Source organism: Procambarus clarkii, chromosome 24 (genome assembly GCF_040958095.1).
Source record: "Procambarus clarkii isolate CNS0578487 chromosome 24, FALCON_Pclarkii_2.0, whole genome shotgun sequence".
Classification (NCBI taxonomy): domain Eukaryota; kingdom Metazoa; phylum Arthropoda; class Malacostraca; order Decapoda; family Cambaridae; genus Procambarus; species Procambarus clarkii.
In genome coordinates, this window is record NC_091173.1 from 2,077,706 (window position 1) to 2,089,573 (window position 11,868).

General features: G+C 36.5%; 2 non-coding genes across 2 annotated transcripts; both read right to left on the reverse strand.

Annotated features, from left to right (window-relative positions):
• Window positions 1-3,472: 3,472 nt before the first annotated feature.
• TRNAA-AGC (transfer RNA alanine (anticodon AGC)) lies at window positions 3,473-3,545 on the reverse strand. Its single transcript has one exon. It is a non-coding gene; the product is annotated as a tRNA-Ala (tRNA).
• A 6,268-nt stretch (window positions 3,546-9,813) lies between these two features.
• Window positions 9,814-9,886, reverse strand: TRNAA-AGC (transfer RNA alanine (anticodon AGC)). Its single transcript has one exon. It is a non-coding gene; the product is annotated as a tRNA-Ala (tRNA).
• Window positions 9,887-11,868: the final 1,982 nt, after the last annotated feature.

Genomic DNA, 11,868 nt, shown 5'->3' on the forward strand with positions numbered 1-11,868 from the left:
CCAGCCGGCAATTGACACCAAGTGCCCTCGATATCCATTCATTTCCCACTCCCTTTCTTGGAAGAATGCCACATATGATCGGGATTCCTCCCTTGCTCCTAACTAACTCTATGGCTGTTTTATACCTCTGAATCAGTTCCTCACTCCTAACTCGACCAACATCATTTCCTCCCACGCTAATGCAAATAATGGGATTGTTCCCATTACCAGCCATAATATCATTCATGTTGTTTATAATATCACCAATGCCAGCTCCGGGATAGCAAACCCTTAACCTGTTCCCCCTATCTCTAGCACAAAACGTTCTATCCAAATACCTTATCTGGGAATCTCCCACAACCAATGTTTGCTTAGGTACCTCCTCTACTTTCTGAGGGGCCTGCGCTTCCTTTCTCTTCGTTGCTTTCCCTATTGTGGGTAAGTTACTCGAATCTATAATAGCAAATAAAATTCGTCTTCATCTTGAAAAACATAAATTAATAATTGAGTCGCAACATGGTTTTATAAATGGCCGTTCATGTTTAACAAATTTGTTATCTTTTTATTCTAGCATAGTTGAGGCAGTTGATAGTGGTAATGATTGTGATGTTGTGTACCTTGACTTTAGCAAAGCTTTTGATACAGTGCCACATGAAAGACTGATTAAAAAGATAGAGGCTCATGGTATTGGGGGTGCTATATTAAACTGGATTAGGGCATGGCTATACCAAAGGAAACAGAGAGTTAGTATAAATGGAGTCAAGTCAGAGTGGGAAAATGTTGTAAGTGGAGTGCCTCAAGGCTCTGTCCTGGGACCTCTGTTGTTTATAATATATATAAATGATTTAGATTCAGGTTTGAGTAGCAACATTTGCAAATTTGCCGATGATACGAAAATCGGTAGGGAAATTAATTCGGAGGAGGACTCACTATCACTTCAAGTTGATCTAGATAGGGTTTTGAAATGGTCAAAGGATTGGCAGATGCAGTTTAATGCTGATAAATGTAAAGTTCTGAGGTTAGGTAATGATGATAGGGTTGCAAGATACGAGCTAGATGGTGTTGAGATTGCGAAGTCGGATTGTGAAAGGGATCTGGGAGTTATGATTAGTAAGAATTTAAAACAAAAGGATCAATGCATAAATGTTCGTAATAAGGCAAATCGGACACTTGGATTTATTAATCGCAGCGTTAGTAACAAGACACCTGGTGTGGTTCTCAAGCTATATCTTGCTCTAGTTAGGCCCCATTTAGATTTTGCAGTTCAGTTTTGGTCGCCATATTATAGAATGGATATAAATTCACTTGAACGTGTCCAGCGTAGGATGACTAAGTTAATTCCCCAAATTAGAAATCTTTCATATGAAGAAAGATTAACAAAGCTTAAGTTGCATTCACTGGAAAGGCGAAGAGTTAGGGGTGACATGATAGAGGTTTACAAGTGAATGAATGGACATAACAAAGGGAATATTAATAGGGTATTAAAAGTATCAACACAAGACAGAACACGAAACAATGGGTATAAATTGGATAAGTTTAGATTTAGGAAAGACTTGGGTAAATACTGGTTCAGTAACAGGGTTGTTGATTTGTGGAACCAATTGCCGCGTAACATTGTGGAGGTGGGGGTCCCTCGATTGTTTCAAGCATGGGTTGGACATGTATATGAGTGGGATTGGGTGGTTATAAATAGGAGCTGCCTCGTATGGGCCAACAGGCCTTCTGCAGTTGCCTTTGTTCTTATGTTCTTATGTTCAAATGTTTATTCAGGTAAAGTACATATACATAAAAGGGGTGATACAAATATTGATGAATTTATAGATTGAGCTAGTACATACAATGCCTAAAGCCACTATTACGTGAAGTGTTTCAGGCAGGAAAAACACTAAAGACTAAAACTTAATATTAATTGAGATTAAAGTATAAAATGTGTTGAGAAAATATAAAATTAAAAAAAGGGGGAACATGGCAGAAAAGGGAGTTAATTAGGTAGTGCTTAGTTTTATCTTAGACTGGTTGTTTAAGTTTCAAGTTTCAAGTTAGGTTGGGAGAGGTACAGTCTTTAACATGATTGGGAAGGTCATTCCACATTCTGGGTCCCTTGATTTGTAGAGCATTTCTACTTTGATTAAGTCTTGGAATATCAAAAAGATATTTGTTTCTGGTGTGGTGCTCATGGGTTCTGTTACAATCTTCAATGAAGCTTTTAAGGTCAGGATTGACATTACAGTTCCAAGCAATCCTAATGCAATGTCTGCCACTGTACGTAGCTCCATGTTCTCATAGAGCCTCAGTCCTACATAGCCAACTCTACCAATTTTACTGTTAATTTGTCAACTCTATTATTCCTATTTTATGACTGCTGATTGTTTATAGATATTTTCCTTGTGTCAAAATAATATTTATTAACCAAGTTATATTTACCTGATATATATTATACTCATACCTTTAATTGAGACCACATGACGAAGTCGAATTTATTTATTTATTTATTTATATACAAGAAGGTGTGTATATATATACAATACAATACAATACAATACAATACAATTTTATTTAGGTAAGGTACATACATACAATAAATTTTTACAGGGATTGGTTGACTTATAGGTATAGCTAGTACATACAATGCCTAAAGCCACTATTACGCAAAGCGTTTCGGGCATGATATAAGAGAGATACCAAATAATATACACATGGAAAAGCCTGGAGAGACAGGTCCCAAATTTGCGCAGTAAAATAACAACGTACTGGAGTGAACGACATGGAAGATAATGCAGAATAGAACCAGTGAAAAGCAGAAGTGCCATGGGCACAATCAGAGAACACTGTATGAACATCAGAGGTCCACGGTTGTTCAACGTCCTACCAGCGAGCATCAGAAATATTACAGGAACAACCGTGGACATCTTCAAGAGGAAACTAGATTGTTTCCTCCACGAAGTGCCGGACCAATCGGGCTGTGGCGGGTATGCGGGCCTGCGGGCCGCTCCAAGCAACAGCCTGGTGGACCAAACTCTCACAAGTCAAGTCTGGCCCCGGGACGGGCTTGGGGAGTAAAAGAACTCCGAGAACCCCTATCAATCCCGAAACGAAATGCCCGAAACGCTTTGCGTAATAGTGGCTTTAGGCATTGTATGTACTAGCTCTACCTATAAGTCAACCAATCCTTGTAAAAATTTATTGTATGTATGTACCTTACCTAAATAAAATTGTATTGTAAAATTGTATTGTATTGTTGTAATCAGGTACCAGGTATCAGGTATCAACCAGGTAAGGTACATTGGGTTTGTGAGAATACATAGCATAGAATTTACAATCTTGTAAAGCCACTAGTACGCGCAGCGTTTCGGGCAGGTCCTTAATCTAACAGATTAAGGATCATTAAGATTATAACAGATTATGGATCATTAAGATTATAACAGATTAAGGATCATTAAGATTATAAAAGATTAAGGATCATTAAGATTAAGAGTCATTAACAAAAGAGTACTGGAGATGCGGGGTATCGATCCCCGTACCTCTCACATGCTAAGCGAGCGCTCTACCATTTGAGCTACACCCCCTATGTTACGTCTGGGAACAATGTTCTTACTTAGTCTCAGAATAGAACTTAAGCTTAACTTTCTCCCTAATGATTCATAGAAAATGTTTTTTCCTAAATAGATTTTCAGAAAACGGAAAGTTTATAACATAAACAGTGCTATTTTTCGAATGTACTGGTTCTGTACTGGTGCATTGGTTCTGATAAAATGTTTATTCACGTACAAATACATACATAGAAGATGAGTTACAAACATAATGTTGGATTTATCGATAGGGCTAGTACATATAATACCTAAAGGCACTAATACGCATAGCGTTTCGGGCAAGATGTGAAAAAACCTTAGAATAAAACTTAATACTAATTGAGATTAATGTATACATTGTGTCGAAAACGTAAAAAGTGGAGGGGGGGGGAGAAACATGGCAGAAATCAGCAATTATACAACTTGGTCAATAAACAGTATTGTTTGAAAATAACACAACGTGTGTATGTGACGCAATGTGTCATTTTGTGTGACACAACGTGTCATTTTGTGTGACGCAACGTGTCATTTTGTGTGACACAACGTGTCATTTTGTGTGACGCAATGTCGCACAAAATAATTAAATCAAAATGAAAATAAATCAAAATATATGAAAATTCAATTTATCAATGCAATCAAAAACATTGAAATGGAATTGTAACATATTTAGTACAGCGTGTCTTGCTCTTACATGCAACAGATGGCGCTGGTTTAAAAAAAAAAAAAAATAATGTTTTTTACATGTCACAGGTGTGGCATCTGTAAAGTAGGTATATAAAAACACGCGCGTATTCGAATGGAATGTTGTGTCAAAATTTCAAAGCAATCAGTGAAGAACTTTCAGAGATTATAGCATGTGTTGCTTTTACGTCCAACAGATGGTGTGGTTTTTCAAAAAAACCTGTTTTTTCCTGTCACAGGTGAGGCATGTATACAGTAGATTTAGGTATATAAAACACGTGCCTATTCGAATGCAACGTTATGTCAAAATTTCAAAGCAATCGGTAAAGAGGGTTTGAAGATTTCCCTCACATGAAATACACAGTTTAAAAAAAATTTAGTTTTCCATCATAGACGTGATACCTATATAGTATGTATATAAAAACTCGCTCGGGCACGAATGGTACATTGTGTGAAAATTTAAAAAAATTCAAATGTTTATTCAGGTAAAGTGCGTATACATAAAAGGGGTGATACAAATATTGATGAATTTATAGATAGAGCTAGTACATACAATGCCTAAAGCCACTATTACGTGAAGTGTTTCAGGCAGGAAAAACACTAAAGACTAAAACTTAATATTAATTGAGATTAAAGTATAAAATGTGTTGAGAAAATATAAAATTAAAAAAAGGGGGAACATGGCAGAAAAATGGAGTTAATTAGGTAGTGCTTAGTTTTATCTTAAACTGGTTGGGAGAGGTACAGTCTTTAACATGACTGGGAAGATCATTCCACATTCCATTGCTAACGTCATTGCTAACGTCTATTGTGGGAAAGTACTAACGTCTATTGTGGGAAAGTTACTCGAATCTATAATAGCAAATAAAATTCGTCTTCATCTTGAAAAACATAAATTAATAATTGAGTCGCAACATGGTTTTATAAATGGCCGTTCATGTTTAACAAATTTGTTATCTTTTTATTCTAGCATTGTTGAGGCAGTTGATAGTGGTAAGGATTGCGATGTTGTATACCTTGACTTTAGCAAAGCTTTTGATACAGTGCCACATGAAAGACTGATTAAAAAAATAGAGTCTCATGGTATTGGGGGTGCTATATTAAGCTGGATTAGGGCATGGCTATACCAAAGGAAACAGAGAGTTAGTATAAATGGAATCAAGTCAGAGTGGGAAAATGTTGTAAGTGGAGTGCCTCAAGGCTCTGTCCTGGGACCTCTGTTGTTTATAATATATATAAATGATTTAGATTCAGGTTTGAGTAGCAACATTTGCAAATTTGCCGATGATACGAAAATCGGTAGGGAAATTAATTCGGAGGAGGACTCACTATCACTTCAAGTTGATCTAGATAGGGTTTTGAAATGGTCAAAGGATTGGCAGATGCAGTTTAATGCTGATAAATGTAAAGTTCTGAGGTTAGGTAATGATGATAGAGTTACAAGATACGAGCTAGATGGTGTTGTGATTGCGAAGTCGGATTGCGAAAGGGATCTGGGAGTTATGATTAGTAAGAATTTAAAACAAAAGGATCAATGCATAAATGTTCGTAATAAGGCAAATCGGACACTTGGATTTATTAATCGCAGCGTTAGTAACAAGACACCTGGTGTGGTTCTCAAGCTATATCTTGCTCTAGTTAGGCCCCATTTAGATTATGCAGTTCAGTTTTGGTCGCCATATTATAGAATGGATATAAATTCACTTGAACGTGTCCAGCGTAGGATGACTAAGTTAATTCCCCAAATTAGTAATCTTTCATATGAAGAAAGATTAACAAAGCTTAAGTTGCATTCACTGGAAAGGCGAAGAGTTAGGGGTGACATGATAGAGGTTTACAAGTGGATGAATGGACATAACCGGGGGGATATTTATAGGGTATTAAAAGTATCAACACAGGACAGAACACGAAACAATGGATATAAATTGGATAAGTTTAGATTTAGGAAAGACTTGGGTAAATACTGGTTCAGTAACAGGGTTGTTGATTTGTGGAACCAATTGCCGCGTAACATTGTGGAGGTGGGGTCCCTCGATTGTTTCAAGCACGGGTTGGACAAGTATATGAGTGGGATTGGGTGGTTATAGAATAGGAGCTGCCTCGTATGGGCCAATAGGCCTTCTGCAGTTACCTTTGTTCTTATGTTCTTATTCTGGGTTCCTTGATTTGTAGAGCATTTCTACTTTGATTAAGTCTTGGAATATCAAAAAGGTATTTGTTTCTGGTGTGGTGCTCATGGGTTCTGTTACAATCTTCAATGAAGCTTTTAAGGTCAGGATTGACATTACAGTTCCAAGCAATCCTAATGCAATGTCTGCCACTGAACGTAGCTCTATGTTCTCATAGAGCCTCAGTCCTACATAGCCAACTCTACCAATATTTCTGTTAATTTGTCAACTCTATTATTCCTATTTTATGACTGCTGATTCTTTAAAGATTTTTTCCTTGTGTCAAAATAATATTTATTAACCAAGTTATATTTACCTGATATATATTATACTCATACCTTTAATTGAGACCACATGACGAAGTCGAATTTATTTATTTATTTATTTATTTATTTATTTATTTATTTATTTATATACAAGAAGGTACATTGGGTTTGAGAAAATACATAGCATAGTTTTACAATCTTGTAAAGTCACTAGTACGCGCAGCGTTTCGGGCAGGTCCTTAATCTAACAGATAATTTTAAGTAGGTAAATTCTAGCAGAATTAATAAAATGATAACAGATACATTGCATGAAAAAAATGAGATGAGAGAGAATAGTAAGTATATTAAAGCAAATTGGTATATTAAAGCTCTGGTTGATTACATTGACAACTTGATTGGTAATTTAAACAAGATTAACAGACACCGTACAGCAGATTGATAGCACATATAAGAAGACAGCAATGATCAGAATGGTAAAGATGTTCGGATTGGGTACATAAAGATAGGGAAATTGGGTAGCAATAGATACAGTGCAATTTTAAAGCAACAAGGTAAAAAAACTATGCAGATGAGAGTAGGTACTTTTTAGTTTTGTTTTTGAATAACGCAAAAGTTGGACAACTTTTCAATTCATTGGGGAGTGAGTTCCATTGATTGGGTCCCTTTATTTGCATAGAGTGTTTACACAGATTAAGTTTGACTCTGGGGATATCAAAGATATATTTATTTCTGGTGTGGTGATAATGGGTCCAATTACATCTGTCTAGGGAGAGTTTCAGAGCAGGATTTGCGTTTAAGAACAGGGTTTTGTAAATGTAATTGACTCAAGAGAATTTGTGGAGTGAGATTATGTTTAACATGTTAAGGGAGTTAAACAAGGGGGCTGAGTGTTGTCTGAAAGCAGAATTTGTTATTATTCTGATAGCAGATTTTTGCTGGGTGATGATGGACTTGAGGTGGTTTGCAGTGGTTGAACCCCATGCACAGATACCATAATTAAGATAGGGATAGATTAGTGCATAATATAGAGAGATGAGAGCAGAGGTAGGTACATAATATCTGATTTTGGAGAGTATACCAACTGTTTTAGACTTTCTTAGTTATGTGTTGTATGTGGGTACTGAAGTTGAGTCTCTTGTCAAGGAATAGGCAAAGAAACTTTCCATCATTTTTATTGCTAATGTTTACATTGTCTATCTGAAGCTGAATTGCATTTGTAGATTTGCTTCCAAATAAGATGTAGTAGGTCTTTTCTATGTTAAGTGTTAGTTTGTTGGTTGACATCCGTTAGTGGACTTTTTTTTAGTTCATTATTAACATTATTTAGTGTATGTGGGTTGGGGTTGGAGTAGATGAGGGTAGTATCATCAGCAAACAAAATAGGTTTCAGAATGTTAGAAACATTAGGCAGATCATTGATGTATATAAGAAATAGGAGAGGTCCCAAGATGCTGCCCTGTGGCACTCCAACGGTTATTGGTAGAGTGGGAGAGGTTATATTATTGATGGCTACACATTGGTGTCTATCACTAAGATAGGATTGGATATAGTCCAGTGCATGGCCTCGGATTCCATAATGATGGAGTTTACATAAGAGGTAATCGTGATTAACAGTATCAAAGGCCTTTCTCAGGTCAATGAAGAGTCCAATTGGAAACTCATTTTTGTCAAGGGCTGAGTAAATCATATCAAGGAGACTAATAATTGCATCGTTGGTACTCTTTTGGGACCGGAAGCCAAACTGACAGGGGCTAAGAATGTCGAATTTTACGAGATAGGAATAGAGCTGTTTGTAGATAATTTTTTCAAATATTTTTGATAGTATGGGTAGGTTTGATATTGGTCTATAATTGTTTATGTCTGCCGGATTACCTCCTTTATAAACTGGCGTTACTCTTGCTTTTTTAAGGATATCAGGGAAGGTATGACACTCAAGGGATTTGTTGAACAGCAGAGCTATAGGTGGCGCAAGGGCGTGGGAGGCGGTCTTGTATACAATGGACGGGATTTCACTGATGTTCCCAGCTTTGGTTTTTAGAGAGTGTATGATGGACACAACATCTGTCGGGCTGACTGGTGAGAGGAGAAGAGAGTTTGGATAGCTGCCTGAGAGATATGTGTTGATATGTGTCTGAGTCTGTGGGATTTTACTGACAAGGTTAACACCAACCGATGAAAAGAAGCTATTAAATTCATTCGCCATTTCTATATCAGATGGCGGTGTAAGGCCATCATTAGAGAGTGTTATCTGGTTGTGGGAGTGTTGTTTTGTTCCTAGGATATTAGAGATAGTTTTCCATGTGCTTTTCATGTTGCCTTTTGCTTCTTTGAATCTAGTCTCATAATATGAAAGTTTAGCTTTTCTTATGATACTGGTAAGCACTGATGAGTACCTCTTAACTACTTCCTTTGTAACTAGGCCAATCCTAAATTTCTTTTCATATTCATGTTTTTTGTTCATTCATTTGATTATGCCACTTGTGAGCCACGAGTTATTTTTTCTTTTATCAGTTACTTGTTTGGTAAGGAGGAGACAGTGAGTGTTGTAGAGGCTTAGAGTTTTGGAGAGAAAGAGATTAGTTAATGAGTTTATATTCTGTGTATTATTAAATTCAGATTACCAGTTAATATTGTGAAGTGCATTAGAGACTGCCTAAAATGCCCGAAACGTTTTGCGTAATAGTGGCTTTAGGCATTGTATGCTCCATCTATAAATCGATCAAATTATGTAAAATCTCTTGTATGTATGTACCTTACCTGAATAAACATTTTATTTTATTTTTATTTAAAGCTGATTCACTGTGTAGCCTGAATGAGAGTTTCTTGCTTTCTGGAGGTATTGTATCCATGTTTGCTATGAGGCAGGTAGGATAGTGGTCAGTTGTTCTGTCATAAATTACCCCAGATGTAAGGGGAGCTGTTATATTAGTCCATAAGTGATCCAAGGTAGTGACAGATGTTTGAGTGACTCGGGTGGGCTTGGTGATTGTGGGGATTAGCATACAGGAGTGCATGCTGTTACGGAAATAGTCAACTTGAGGGTTATTTTGAAGACCCAGGTCAGTGCTGAAATCACCTCCTAGAATGATGTAATCATTCACATCAATGAATGTGTTGTGTTAATGTGAAGAATTCTTAAGAAAAGAGTACTGGAGATGCGGGGTATCGATCCCCGTACCTCTCACATGCTAAGCGAGCGCTCTACCATTTGAGCTACACCCCCTATGTTACGTCTGGGAACAATGTTCTTACTTAGTCTCAGAATAGAAATTAAGCTTAACTTTCTCCCTAATGATTCATAGAAAATGTTTTTTCCTAAATAGATTTTCAGAAAACGGAAAGTTTATAACATAAACAGTGCTATTTTTCGAATGTACTGGTTCTGTACTGGTGCATTGGTTCTGATAAAATGTTTATTCAGGTAAAAATACATAAATAGAAGATGAGTTACGAACATAATGTTGGATTTATAGATAGGGCTAGTACATACAATACCTAAAGGCACTAATACGCATAGCGTTTCGGGCAAGATGTGAAAAAAACTTTGAATTTATTTATATATTTATGCATATACAAGAAGGTACATTGGGATTGTGAGGATACATAATATGGTAATTACAATCTTGTAAAGCCACTAGTACGCGCAGCGTTTCGGGCAGGTCCTTAATCTTAGAAAATTTTAAGTGGTAAATACTTGCAAAATTTATAAAAAATGATAACAGTTACAAGGCAAGAAAAAAAAAGATGAGAGAAAATTGTAGGTATATTAAAGCACATAGGTAGCTAAGATTGATTGCAATGACAGCTTGAATGGTAGTTGACAAAAATTGGTAGTCACAAAACAGCATATGGCTAGCACATAAAAGAAGACAGCAATGAACACAATGATAAGGTTGTTTGATACTACATAAAAATTAGGAGATTGGGTAACACTAGGTACAGAGCAAATTTAAAGCTCAGTGTAGGAAACTAAGAAGATGAAATTAGGTACTTTTTGGTTTTGCTTTTAAATAAGGCAAAAGTTTGACAGCTTTTCAATTCACTAGGGAGTGAGTTCCATAGACTAGGTCCCTTAATTTGCATAGAGTGTTTACACAAATTAAGTTTGACCCTGGGGATATCAAATATATATTTATTTCTGGTGTGGTGATAATGGGTCCTATTACATTTGTCCAGGGAGAGTTTCAGAGCATGGTTTGCATTTAAGAACAGGGTTTTGTAAATGTAGTTGACACAAGAGAATGTGTGGAGGGAGTTAATATTTAGCAAGTTTAGGGATTTAAACAAGGGAGCTGAGTGTTGTCTGAAAGCAGAGTTAGTTATTATTCTGATAGCAGATTTTTGCTGGGTGATGATGGGCTTAAGGTGGTTTGCAGTGGTAGACCCCCATGCACAGATACCATAATTAAGATAGGGGTAGATTAGTGCATAATATAGTGAGAGGAGAGCAGAGTTAGGAACATAATATCTGATTTTGGAGAGTATACCAACTGTCTTAGAGACTTTCTTAGCTATGTGTTGCATGTGGGTGCTGAAGTTGAGTCTCTTGTCTAGGAATAGGCCAAGAAACTTGCCATCATTTTTATTAATGATGTTAATGTTGTCTATCTGTAGCTGAATTGCATTTGATGATTTGCTTCCAAATAAGATGTAGTAAGTCTTTTCGATGTTTAATGTTAGTTTGTTCGTTGACATCCATAAGTGGACTTTTTTCAATTCATTATTCACAACATTATTTAGTGTATGTGGGTTGAAGTCTGAATAGATAAGGGTAGTATCGTCAGCAAACAATATAGGTTTGAGAATATTAGAGACATTAGGCAGATCGTTTATATATATAAGAAATAGACGAGGTCCTAAGATACTGCCCTGTGGCACTCCAACGGTAATTGGTAGAGTGGAAGAAGTTGAATCATTGATGGTTACATATTGGTGTCTGTCACTAAGATAGGATCGGATGTAGTCAAGGGCAAGGCCTCGGATTCCATAATGCTGGAGTTTAAGTAAGAGGTAGTTGTGATTAACAGTATCAAAAGCTTTTCTTAGGTCAATGAAGAGTCCACTCGGAAACTCATTTTTGTCAAGGGCTGAGTAGATTACGTCAAGGAGACTAATGATTAATATATATATATACAAATAGACATGTTATCTTGAGTGAGCTTGCAAGAATGAATATTGGTGGTCGGCTTCTTTGTTGGATCAGGG